The sequence below is a fragment of the Zootoca vivipara genome, chromosome 5 (genome assembly GCF_965207765.1).
Source record: "Zootoca vivipara chromosome 5, rZooViv2.hap1.1, whole genome shotgun sequence".
Classification (NCBI taxonomy): Eukaryota; Metazoa; Chordata; class Lepidosauria; order Squamata; family Lacertidae; genus Zootoca; species Zootoca vivipara.
The window spans coordinates 12,098,243-12,109,061 of record NC_142588.1 but is presented as its reverse complement, the minus strand read 5'-3'; positions in this window follow the sequence as shown (position 1 = coordinate 12,109,061).

The following is a 10,819-nucleotide window of genomic DNA, read 5'->3' as shown; positions in this document are numbered from 1 at the left end:
AAGGGAGGATCCCTCATTCCTCAACGAGAACAATCTAAATTATTGGGAGAAGTTGAGCAAGCAAGGTTCTGCGCCAATAGAGCCATTCAAATAACTGAAGGAACGATGCCCTTCCCTCCTACATATTATACCTGCCTCTGATTTCCCTGCAGGGAGTTGCAAGAATAGTGAAGAGTCTTGCAGTAACTCCCAAGACTTGAAGGTGCCACAAGCCTGTTTATTGGTTTTGCACAGCATGCTAAGGCAGCAGTTGTGGTTGTGTTTTGGGACATTTTCATGGTTCCTTCTCAAGTTTTAGACGCCTCCCTTCTGCAGGGTTATGGTTGCATAACAAACGACATCAGAAAGGTGGCAATCTCTGTGTTTTTCCTGCCTCCATCTCCATTGTAAAGCCAGGCACTGTTGTGTGCCCCGCTCTCCAAGGTTGTCTTTTGAAGATTCATCATCCCCCCCCCCAAAAAAATCTCCTATACATTCTTACTAGGCTACAAAAGAAGAAAATACACATTAATATACATTTCCGAGCACAGTTCAAAGTGTTGGTGCTGACCTTTAAAGCCCTGAATGGCCTTGGTCCAGTATACCTGAAGGAGCATCTCCACCTCCATCATTCTGCCCAGACACAGGTCCAGCACCGAGGGCCTTCTGGTGGTTCCCTCAATTGCGAGAAGCCAAGTTGCAGGGAGCTAGACAGAGGGCCTTCTCGGTAGTGGCGCCCGCCCTGTGGAACGCCCTCCCATCAGATGTCAAAGAGAAAAACAACTACCAGACTTTTAGAAGACATCTGAAGGCAGCCCTGTTTAGGGAGGCTTTTAATCTTTAATAGATCACTGTGTTTTATTTTTCTGATGGAAGCCGCCCAGAGTGGCTGGGGAAACCCAGCCAGATGGGCGGGGTACAAATAATAAATTATGATGATGATGATGATGATGATGATTTTGATTATATTGCCATCTCTGTTGGAAGGGATCCCAAGGGTTATATAGTCCAACCCCCAGCAATGCAGGAATCTCAGCCCAATCATCCATGACAGATGACCATCCAACCTCTGCTTAAAAACCTCCAAGGAAGGAGAGTCCACAACCTCCCTAGGGAGACCGTTCCACTGTTGAACGGCTCTTACTGTCAGAAAGTTCTTCCTGATGTTTAGTCGGAGTCTCCTTTCTTGTAACTTGAAGCCATTGGTTCGAGTTCCACATCTCCAACAAACATTAGCTATGCTTCTATACATTCTGGACAGCCTGGAGGGCGTGAGATACCACCGGTACATCATTTTATACAAGTTTTCTTTGATCGTATATGATACCGTGAATTTCATATTGCATTTCCACAGCTTCTCCCATTCCTCCATCATAATTACATGGCCAAAGTCCTGGGCCCATTTTATCATGACCTCTTTCACTGCTTCATCCATTACTTCCCACTCAAGAAGAAGGTGGTACATTTTAGATATTACAGCCTAGAACAGCATTAGCTTAAAAAGGATCTAGGCGTCTTAGTGGACCACAAACTTAACATGAGTCAACAATGTGATGCAGCAACAAAAAAAGCCTAGAACAGCATTAGCTTTTTTTGTTGCTGCATCACATTGTTGACTCATGTTAAGTTTGTGGTCCACTAAGACGCCTAGATCCTTTTTACATGTACTACTAGTAAGCCAGGTGTCTCCCATCTTATATTGGTGCATCTGGTTCTTCCTGCCTAAGTGCAGTACCTGACATTTGTCCCTGTTGAAATAAGTTTTGTTAGCTTGGGCCCAGTTTTCCAATCTGTTCAGGTCATTTTGAATTAAGATTCTGTCTTCTGCGGCATTCATTACTCCTCCCAGTTTGGTGTCATGTACACATTCGCTGAGCATCCCCTCAGTTCCTTCCACGAACTGGCACCATGTTACCCCAATAAGTGTTGAAACAAGACTGGCCGCCCCTGATTACAAGCTCATCAGTTTAATCATGAGCGTATCGGACAGTGATGAATGGAGAGGAGCATAGCAGCAGTGTAATGGGTGACCACCACAAATGCAGTGATAACGGCTTTCAAGTTTCACTGTTCCTTGTGACGGATTAGCACAGTGAAAATCGTATTCTATGACTGTTGGTCCATCCCAATAAACTGGTCATCATGCTACGTGCTGATGCTGTGTGTGTGTGTGCAGGATATATCTAAATCAATACAGCCCCCTCCCTCGAGGGTGTGGCTGTGGGTGCTATCACAAAAGTGTAAAGTTTGAAAGAGATGGTAACATGGCCGTTCTTTTGAGCAATCTGAAATGAAATTTGTAACATATATCTGCCCGATAGCTGGTGTTAAATTCAAACTTCGGCTTAGTCCCTGCGCTTCTGCTGGGGTGGGAGGACAAAAATGCCAAAAAAACTTTTAATGTGTACCTCGCCAGTGCCTTTTTTTTAAAAAAAAAAAAAGCATTTTGCCTTACTAATGAAATGTATGTTGAAGCTGCTCCCAGTTTGACACTTTTGTTTTTACTGTTTTCGTAGAATTGTAGAGTTGGAAGGGACCGCGAGGGTCACCTAGCCCCAACCCCTTGCAATGCAGGAATCTTCTTTGCCCAGCATGGGACTCAAACCCACAACCCTGAGATTAAGAGTCGTATGCTGTACGGACTGAGCTATTCACTATCTGCTTTTGTCCTGTGAGTTTGCCCTTCCTAGGCGTGGGGGTGGAAGGAAGGAAGAAACTTGCATGCAGGGTATCTGAAAAGTTTGTCCCATTTAACCTCTTTTTCTTTATCTTTATTTCTCTCTTTCTCTTTCTTTTCTCTTCATCCTTATATTGTATTTAGATCAAAGTCTTAGTTTGCACAAAAAAGGGAAATATATTTAATATTAAATTTTGTAATTCTCTCTATAAACCCTAATAAAATTTATTCAATGTGTGTGTGTGTGTGTGTGTGTGTGTGTGAGAGAGAGAGAGAGAGAGAGAGAGAGAGAGAGAGAGAGAGAGAGAGAGAGAGAGAGAGAGAAAGAGAAAAGTTTGCCACAGGGCCCACAGCATTGAGACTAACCTCATTGGTTTGTAAGTATTTATTTACTTGCCTTTGGTGTCCAAGATGAAGGGCAAGTTGTACAGAAGCCAATTAGACCAGCAGTTGACAGAATAGAATCCTCAGCCGTGCCTGAAAGCACACACTATTCTGTCTCCTGACATTTTCCACCACTGCCTACTTTGCAGTATCCGCTGCCTGAGGTGTCTGTCTCCCTCCAAGCAGAGGCAGGACGGGGCCAGTCTTGTTCATATCCCTCCCTCCTTTCGCCAGGGTACCCAACCCCAGGCACCAACCAGACCCAGGCCTGCTTAGCTAACACTGCAAGGGATTGGACGCAGATAGCTTTATGAATTGCTTGTGTGTGAATGAACTTGCTGTTCCGGTTTGCGTTCCCCTCCCAATCAGGTTATTAAGAACCTCACCTAGTCATGAGGAAAAACTGCTTGCGGTGGCAGATGGCACCCGAGATAATTGTGGTTACGGGAATGAAGAAACAAAGGTGTGTGTGCGTGGCGTAGTCACATTTGGGAGGATAGTGGAACCTAAATATTAGTAGAATTGTGTGCCAGTTCTGGAAGTGTGCGTAATGTACCTATTAAGAAGAGGGTTTTTTTGTATCGTGGCCGGAATGGAATTTGTGCGCTTCGTCCTTTCTGCTTTCCGTTAGATGCTTTTGAAAATAAACAGCTGAGGTTTCGCCATAGAAATAAGTTGGGCTTTTTTGTTTTTTTTAAAAAATAAATGTTATTTAGATTTTCAGATTTACAAACTATCATCAAGCAAACAAATATAACCATTTCCACAAGTTCCCTTGGACTTCCCTTCTCCCTGACTGTGGGTAATTTTGTTAACTTTTTCTCCTGCATCTTCTCTGTCAATCCAATTCTATTAAATCTCCAATAAAACCGTAGCCTGACTTTTAACTACAAGCGTCATTCCAATCCTACTAATAATCTTAATTGTTTGCAATGATTAAAAAATAATTATATATTTTCCCCATTCCTTATTAAAATTTTGGTCTTCCTGATTCCTAATTCCTCCGGTCAGTTTTGCCATTTCTGCATAGTCCATCAGTTTCATATGCCATTCTTCTCTGGTAGGTGTGGTGGCTTGCAACATAGGGAATGTGCCGTAGTTGTGGTTTTGGAAAGACAGGCAGGGTGTAACTATTTTAAAGAAATGAGGTTCGTGGGAAACTTGGGAAGAAGCGGGCAAGACTTAGAAATTTGCATAATTTACCACCTTGCTGAAACGATTACTTGTCGATGTCTGATAGCATGTGCAGAATCCTGGGAATATTTTAGAGGAAGCACTTTACAGTGTTTTAACGTTTCAATTGGGAAGCACCAAATGCATGTTCAAAGGCTATTCTGAAATAAGCAAAAGTGAGACTTGCATAGACTTCAAACTGTGTAGGTAAATGTAATATAACACCTTACCAAATTGCACATTCTCAAACTTCTCAAATTTATACTTGCAAGCCATTCTGCATTGGTTCATCAGGACTACTTTTGCTGGTGCAGCAGATAATATTCCAGTCTCCCTTTCTCATTCCTGTTGGAAGATCAGGAACTTTGCCGTTGAGTCTTCCTCCATGTGAGGCACTCCCAACTGTACATGAAGCAGGTTGCTGCATCCAGGTTTTTCTTCTGATACAAGCAACCATGCAGTGAATTCATTGCAGTGATAATTTCTGTTCGTGTAGAGATCAAATTGCACTGTATTCAAGTTCTGTACAGTCATACCTCGGTTTAAGTACGCCTCGGTTTGAGTATTTTCAGTTTAAGTACTCCGCGGACCTGTCTGGAATGGATTAATCCACTTTCCATTACTTTCAATGGGAAAGTTCGCTTCAGGTTAAGTACGCTTCAGGTTAAGTACAGACTTCCGGAACCAATTGTGTTTGTAAACCGAGGTACCACTGTACCTTCAGATTTTCCTCATATAGGTGTTTTCAGGACCAGATTTAGGTTTGATGAGGCCCTAAGCTACTGAAGGTAATGGGGCCCTTTATATGTCCCGCTGTCCTTTGTCAACAACAAATTGTCGCTAAATTTTGTGCTGAATATATGCTATATGGTAATTTATGGACCTAATAGCTATCTAAAGCCATTTGCACATAACAAAAATGTATGTTATCAAAGTAATTGTTGAACTGAAATACAATTAAGAAGAAGTATATTAATAGTGAAATACAATTAAGAAGAAGTATATTAATAGTGAAATAATTATTAAGCTCTAACTTAAAATGATTGGGGGCACATTACTTGCATCATAGGAACCTACACAAAACAAAACAAAACACTATTGCTGTGTGTAGGTTTTATTTTTTTTGTTTTTTATCTTATATTTTAGAAATGTAGATCCAGTTTGTTTTTTGCCTTTAATTTTTTTGGGGGGGGGGTGCTCCAAGAGAGTGGGGCCCTAAGCTATAGCTTGTTTAGCTTAGCTTATACGTAAATCCGGCACTGGGTGTTTTGCATCCAAAGACTATCATTCTTTCAGGGCTCACGTTTTCTTGCAATTCAAGCTGAGATGCCCAAATTAGTAATATTTCAGTTTCCAGAAGTGTCAAAATGCTGTCAGTTGCCATTGCCAAACAAAACATTACTGGTGCAATACCCAGTTAACTGTGCGTGCAAGGACTGTAATCTTGCACCTTTCTTTTCCTATTGATTCTTGCCAGGAATCATATTCGGGAAGACTGCTGTCACCCAGGCATATAGTCCCAGCCTATAAAAAGGAGTGTTTGTCCTTAACACCCCCAGGGGCTAAACTTACCAGGACAGGAGCTGGGAAAGTCATGGACTAGGGCATGGAATCTCCTGCCAATTCCAGGAATTAATTTTCAGGCCCATAGACCTCTCAGTCTATGAGAAAGTAGAGATCGCCACTGATCTTTCTAGAATCTTAGAGGTGCTGTACATTATATTCTTAATGGCCTGGAACTTGTACTATGTGTCTGTGGTAGAAAGGTCTTTCGAAGATCACCCGAGGATGTGTGATATGAGCCGCTTAGAGCATTGCTCGATGCAGTAATAATTCTTGTGCTATGTGATTCTTTGTGAGCCTTGCTGAAATTTATGTGTTGCAATTGTAATAATGTTTTGTCTAGTCTGTTGTAATAATATTTTGTCTAATGCCTCATAACTTCTTATCGGATGTGGTTGTTACAGTTGTGACCTTCAGCATTTTTTGTGGTTGCTATATAGCACTGTGCCTGTGGTTTTGTATCTGACTGTATGCAGACATAGACAAAAACCTCGTCCTTGATCTCAGGAACAATAATGCAGAATTTGGCTATGACATCCAAAGGCTTGGTATTGATTCGGAATTCTAAGAAACTAAAAAATCAGTGCATTTTTTAAAGGTTCAGTTTACCATCTTGATTCAAAATGGCACCCACTTGTATCCAAGTGTAGATGAAAACCCACTCCTTGATCCCAGGAATCATAAAGCAAAATTTGGTTATGATAGCGTAACAGGTGTTCAAATGTATAGTGATCAGACAAACGACTTCCCATTGACTACTATTGGCATGGGGTGTTATTAAGTGTCGCAATGCCATGTGTTCAAATAAATTACTTGGACAGGTGCAATGCTACGGTGTTCTGTAGAGGATACTCACCTGATTGTGTTGGTGCATGATTTGCGGTGACTCAAAGCCTATTGAGCAGTAAACTGAAGACCCCCACTTCCTTATTTGTAAGTATTGCCTGAGGTTGTTGCATGTTAAAAGGAATTTTACAAAAACAAGTGTTTTGATTAGAGAGGAGTCTTGTGGATCTTCAAGGGCATGGTTAGCAGTTGGCACAAAGCATATGAACTACAGCTCATTACACAGTGTGTTCATTCAGCTTTGTTGCAAATTTCTGCTGGAAGAAGGTATATTCCTGTGTATAAGACTACTTTTTAACCCAGGAAAATATTCTCAAAAGTCGGTGGTCGTCTTATACGCTGGGTCGTATTTCTTATACGGCGAGTACTGTATATCCCAAACTCTATATTTTAACTGGAAAAGTTGGGGGTCGTCTTATATGCCCAGTCGTCTTATACACCAGAATATACGGTAATAATAAATAAATGGGTAACCCCCAAGCTGAAACACAACAGCTAATTTTGAGGTTGATGAAATGGCTTGAGAAAGAGTCGTTGTCAACTTCAGCCCATAAAACATTAAGAAATCGCTGTAAAACTGAGAGAAACAGAAATTCTCTATTCCTGGGAGTTTCCTTTCCATTTCCGTTTTACACAAATATAGCAATGCAGAGAAACTCCTTTCTCAAATGAGGCTGTCAGCACTTAGGAGATTTTGATTTGCATATCTTTGACAAACTAGTCAAACTAGCCAAGACCAAGACAACCCCATTGGATAGAACATAAAAGCAAACATAGACTTGAACCCACCACAGTTAAAAGGGAGAGGGTGGACCACAATGTTTTATTAATCTGTTCCAATATTTCTTTGTCGATGGCTTTTGAGATGTTGTCGCTCCTATTCAAGTGAATTCAGCAGACACTTGTAATGCTCTGCTGCCACCTTCTGGCCAAATATATGTTGCACTGCCACCCTCTGAGCAGATGGATAAAATCATGCACCCCTCACTGGGTTGTTGTTCATGGGTGACGCCTGGATTTTTTTGCTTGGGGGGGGCAGGCTTTTGTTAGGGAGGAGGAGAACCTCGGATTTGCATTGATCTGTATTGATTTGTATTGATTGGAAGGGCAGCTGCCCCCCCCCTGGCTATGCCCATGCTGTTGTTGGCATCCGTCTGCCTCAAGAGACAATGGAGTGCGCCTCCAGGGGTGAAGTCAAACCCCTGTGTTGCCAACACTGAAGCAACCTCCCCAGGGCACAAGCCTGGGCAGTGTGTCTGGAGGTTCTGGGCTGCCCAGATGACAAGACACCCCCCCTTCCTGGCCTCACTGATTTGGTCCAAAGGAAAGCAGAGCAATATGTTTGGCTAGCTCTGCCTTGGAGGAGCTAGCAGCCTTGGAGCAGGGGGAGGGGATATCCCCACTGATGCCAATACGGATTCCCCCGCCCTGCACAAAGTCTCCTAGCTGTGGGGAATAGTAGTGGGAGGGTGAAGAGATAAGTCTCCTTTGCAACCCCATAGTCGCCTGTGACTGGACTTAACCGTCCAGGGGTCCTTTACCCTTTTTACCTGCTCAGTAAGAACTGGACTCTTCTGTGCCTTGTGCACACATCAAGTTCCTTGTTCCAGAGCCACACTGCTCTGCCACACACTGATATGAACCTGGAGGCACACACCCCCTCCCTGGAACACAAAAGGAAAAGAGGTAAGCATCAATTCAGGCCCAAGGAGAGGGAAATACATTAGGGAAGACAGGCAAGTGGCAGGCAGAAGTCCATCAGGCAGAACCACTGGCAGTAATCTTTGAGAATTCCTGGAGAACAGGCGAAGTCCCAGCAGACTGGAGGAGGGCAAATGTCCCTGTTTTCAAAAAGGGGGAAAGAGAGGACCCAAACAATTACCACCCAGTCAGCCTGACATCAATACCAGGAAAGATTCTAGAGCAGATCATTAAGCAAACAGTCTGTGAGCACCTAGAAAGGAATGCTGTGATCACTAAAAGTCAGCATGGGTTTCTGAAAAATAGGTCATGTCAGACTAACCTGATCTCATTTTTTGACAGAATTACAAGCCTGGTAGATGAAGGGAACGCTGTGGATGTAGCTTATCTTGATTTCAGCAAGGCCTTTGACAAGGTGCCCCATGATATTCTTGTAAAGAAGCTGGTAAAATGCGGGCTAGACAATTCAGTGGATTTGTAACTGGCTGACTGACAAAATCCAAAGGGTGTTCATCAATGGCTCCTCTTCATTCTGGAGAGAAGTGACTAGTGGGGTGCCACAGGGTTCTGTCTTGGGCCCAGTCTTATTCAACATCTTCATCAATGACTTGGATGATGGGCTTGAGGGCATCCTGATCAAGTTTGCAGATGACACCAATTTGGGAGGGGTGGCTAATACCCCAGAGGACAGGATCGCACTTCAAAATGACCTTAACAAATTAGACAACTGGGCCAAAGCAAACAAGATTAATTTTAACAGGGAGAAATGTAAAGTGCTACACTTGGGCAAAAAAAATGAAAGGCACAAGTACAGGATGTGTGACACCTGGCTTGAGAGCAGTACATGTGAAAAGGATCTAGGAGTCTTGGTAGACAACAAACTTGACATGAGTCAACAGTGTGATGCAGAGCTAAAAAAGCCAATGCAATTCTGAGCTGCATCAATAGGAGTATAGCATCCAGATCAAGGGAAGTAATAGTAGCACTGTATTCTGCTCTGGTCAGACCTCACCTGGAGTACTGTGTCCAGTTCTGGGCACCACAGTTCAAGAAGGATACTGAGAAGCTGGAATGTTTCCGACCAGGGCAACCAGAATGGTCAAAGGCCTGGAAATGGTGCCTTATGAGGAACGGCTTAGGGAGCTGGGTATGTTTAGCCTGGAGAAGAGAAGGTTAAGGGGTGATATGATAGCCATGTTCAAATATATAAAAGGATGTCATATAGAGGAGGGTGAAAGGTTGTTTTCTGCTGCTCCAGAGAAGCGGACACGGAGCAATGGATTCAAACTACAAGAAAGAAGATTCCACCTAAACATTAGGAAGAACTTCCTGACAGTAAGAGCTGTTCGACAGTGGAATTTGCTGCCAAGACATGTGGTGGAGTCTCCTTCTTTGGAGGTCTTTAAGTGGAGGCTTGACAGCCATATGTCAAGAATGCTTTGATGGTGTTTCCTGCTTGGCAGGGGGTTGGACTGGATGGCCCTTGTGGTCTCTTCCAACTCTATGATTCTAGGCAGATAATTTGGCTAACCAATGGAAAAATGCAGCAATATCCCCCAAAATGCCAACTTTGCCCAGAATGAGGGGGTGCAGCAGACTGAAAACTTTACGGCAGCAACTTTCTGGTATGCCAGCTGACTCTAAGCCATTAACATTTTGGGGCCATGTTGAGAATATCCCGACTTGACGCAAGTGGCTGTTCACTTCTCCAGTCGGAGCTGGGTATGCTGGACTTCCGATTTGAATTCATAGTGGCAGGTGGGGAGCCTTAGTGAAAGACACTTGACATAAAGTGAGCACAGGTAATAAAAACAGCCAACAGGATCCTCTAGAGAAGAATGGAAGGGAGTTCCCTAAGCACTTAGACGGCAACCAGAAACCTCAGATCTGCGCCTGCGGCCGGAGTGAAGGGTGTAAGAACAAATCAACTCATACAGGTGAGCAAAGAAGAAGGGATACCCAATGCCTGGTGCCTAATCATCCTTCCTCCATCCATGTCTCATTCCCAAAAACAGGAACATGTACTGCTGAAACACCAATGGCCACAAACCATTGAATAAATACATTGAATCAACTTCTCTCTCTTTCTCTTATGGGCTTCTTCATCCAATACTGGTGAGATGCTCAGCTCCGCCCTATCCTCCTTTGCAGGAGGACAAGCAGAGGGCAAGAAAGATATCCATTAGCTTTCCATGCTATGCAATGTATTGTAAAGCTACAGCAGGGCTCTTATCAGCAAACAATTCAACACACGGTTCACAACCTCCAAATCCAGATCCTGAGGTAAGGAGCATTGAATTCCACATGCATTATGTAAAGTGCGGGGGGGGGGGCAGGGAGGAAATAGCCTAATTTCCCTTGTTCTACATTTTGCTAGTTATGGGACATGAAGCTCATCCTTCAACCACTTAAAAGATTGATTCCGTTCATTCTCTGGGTTGAGCAAAACCCATCTGTGGTCTATGGCAGCTTTTGCCAAGAAGAAAGAAAGAAAGA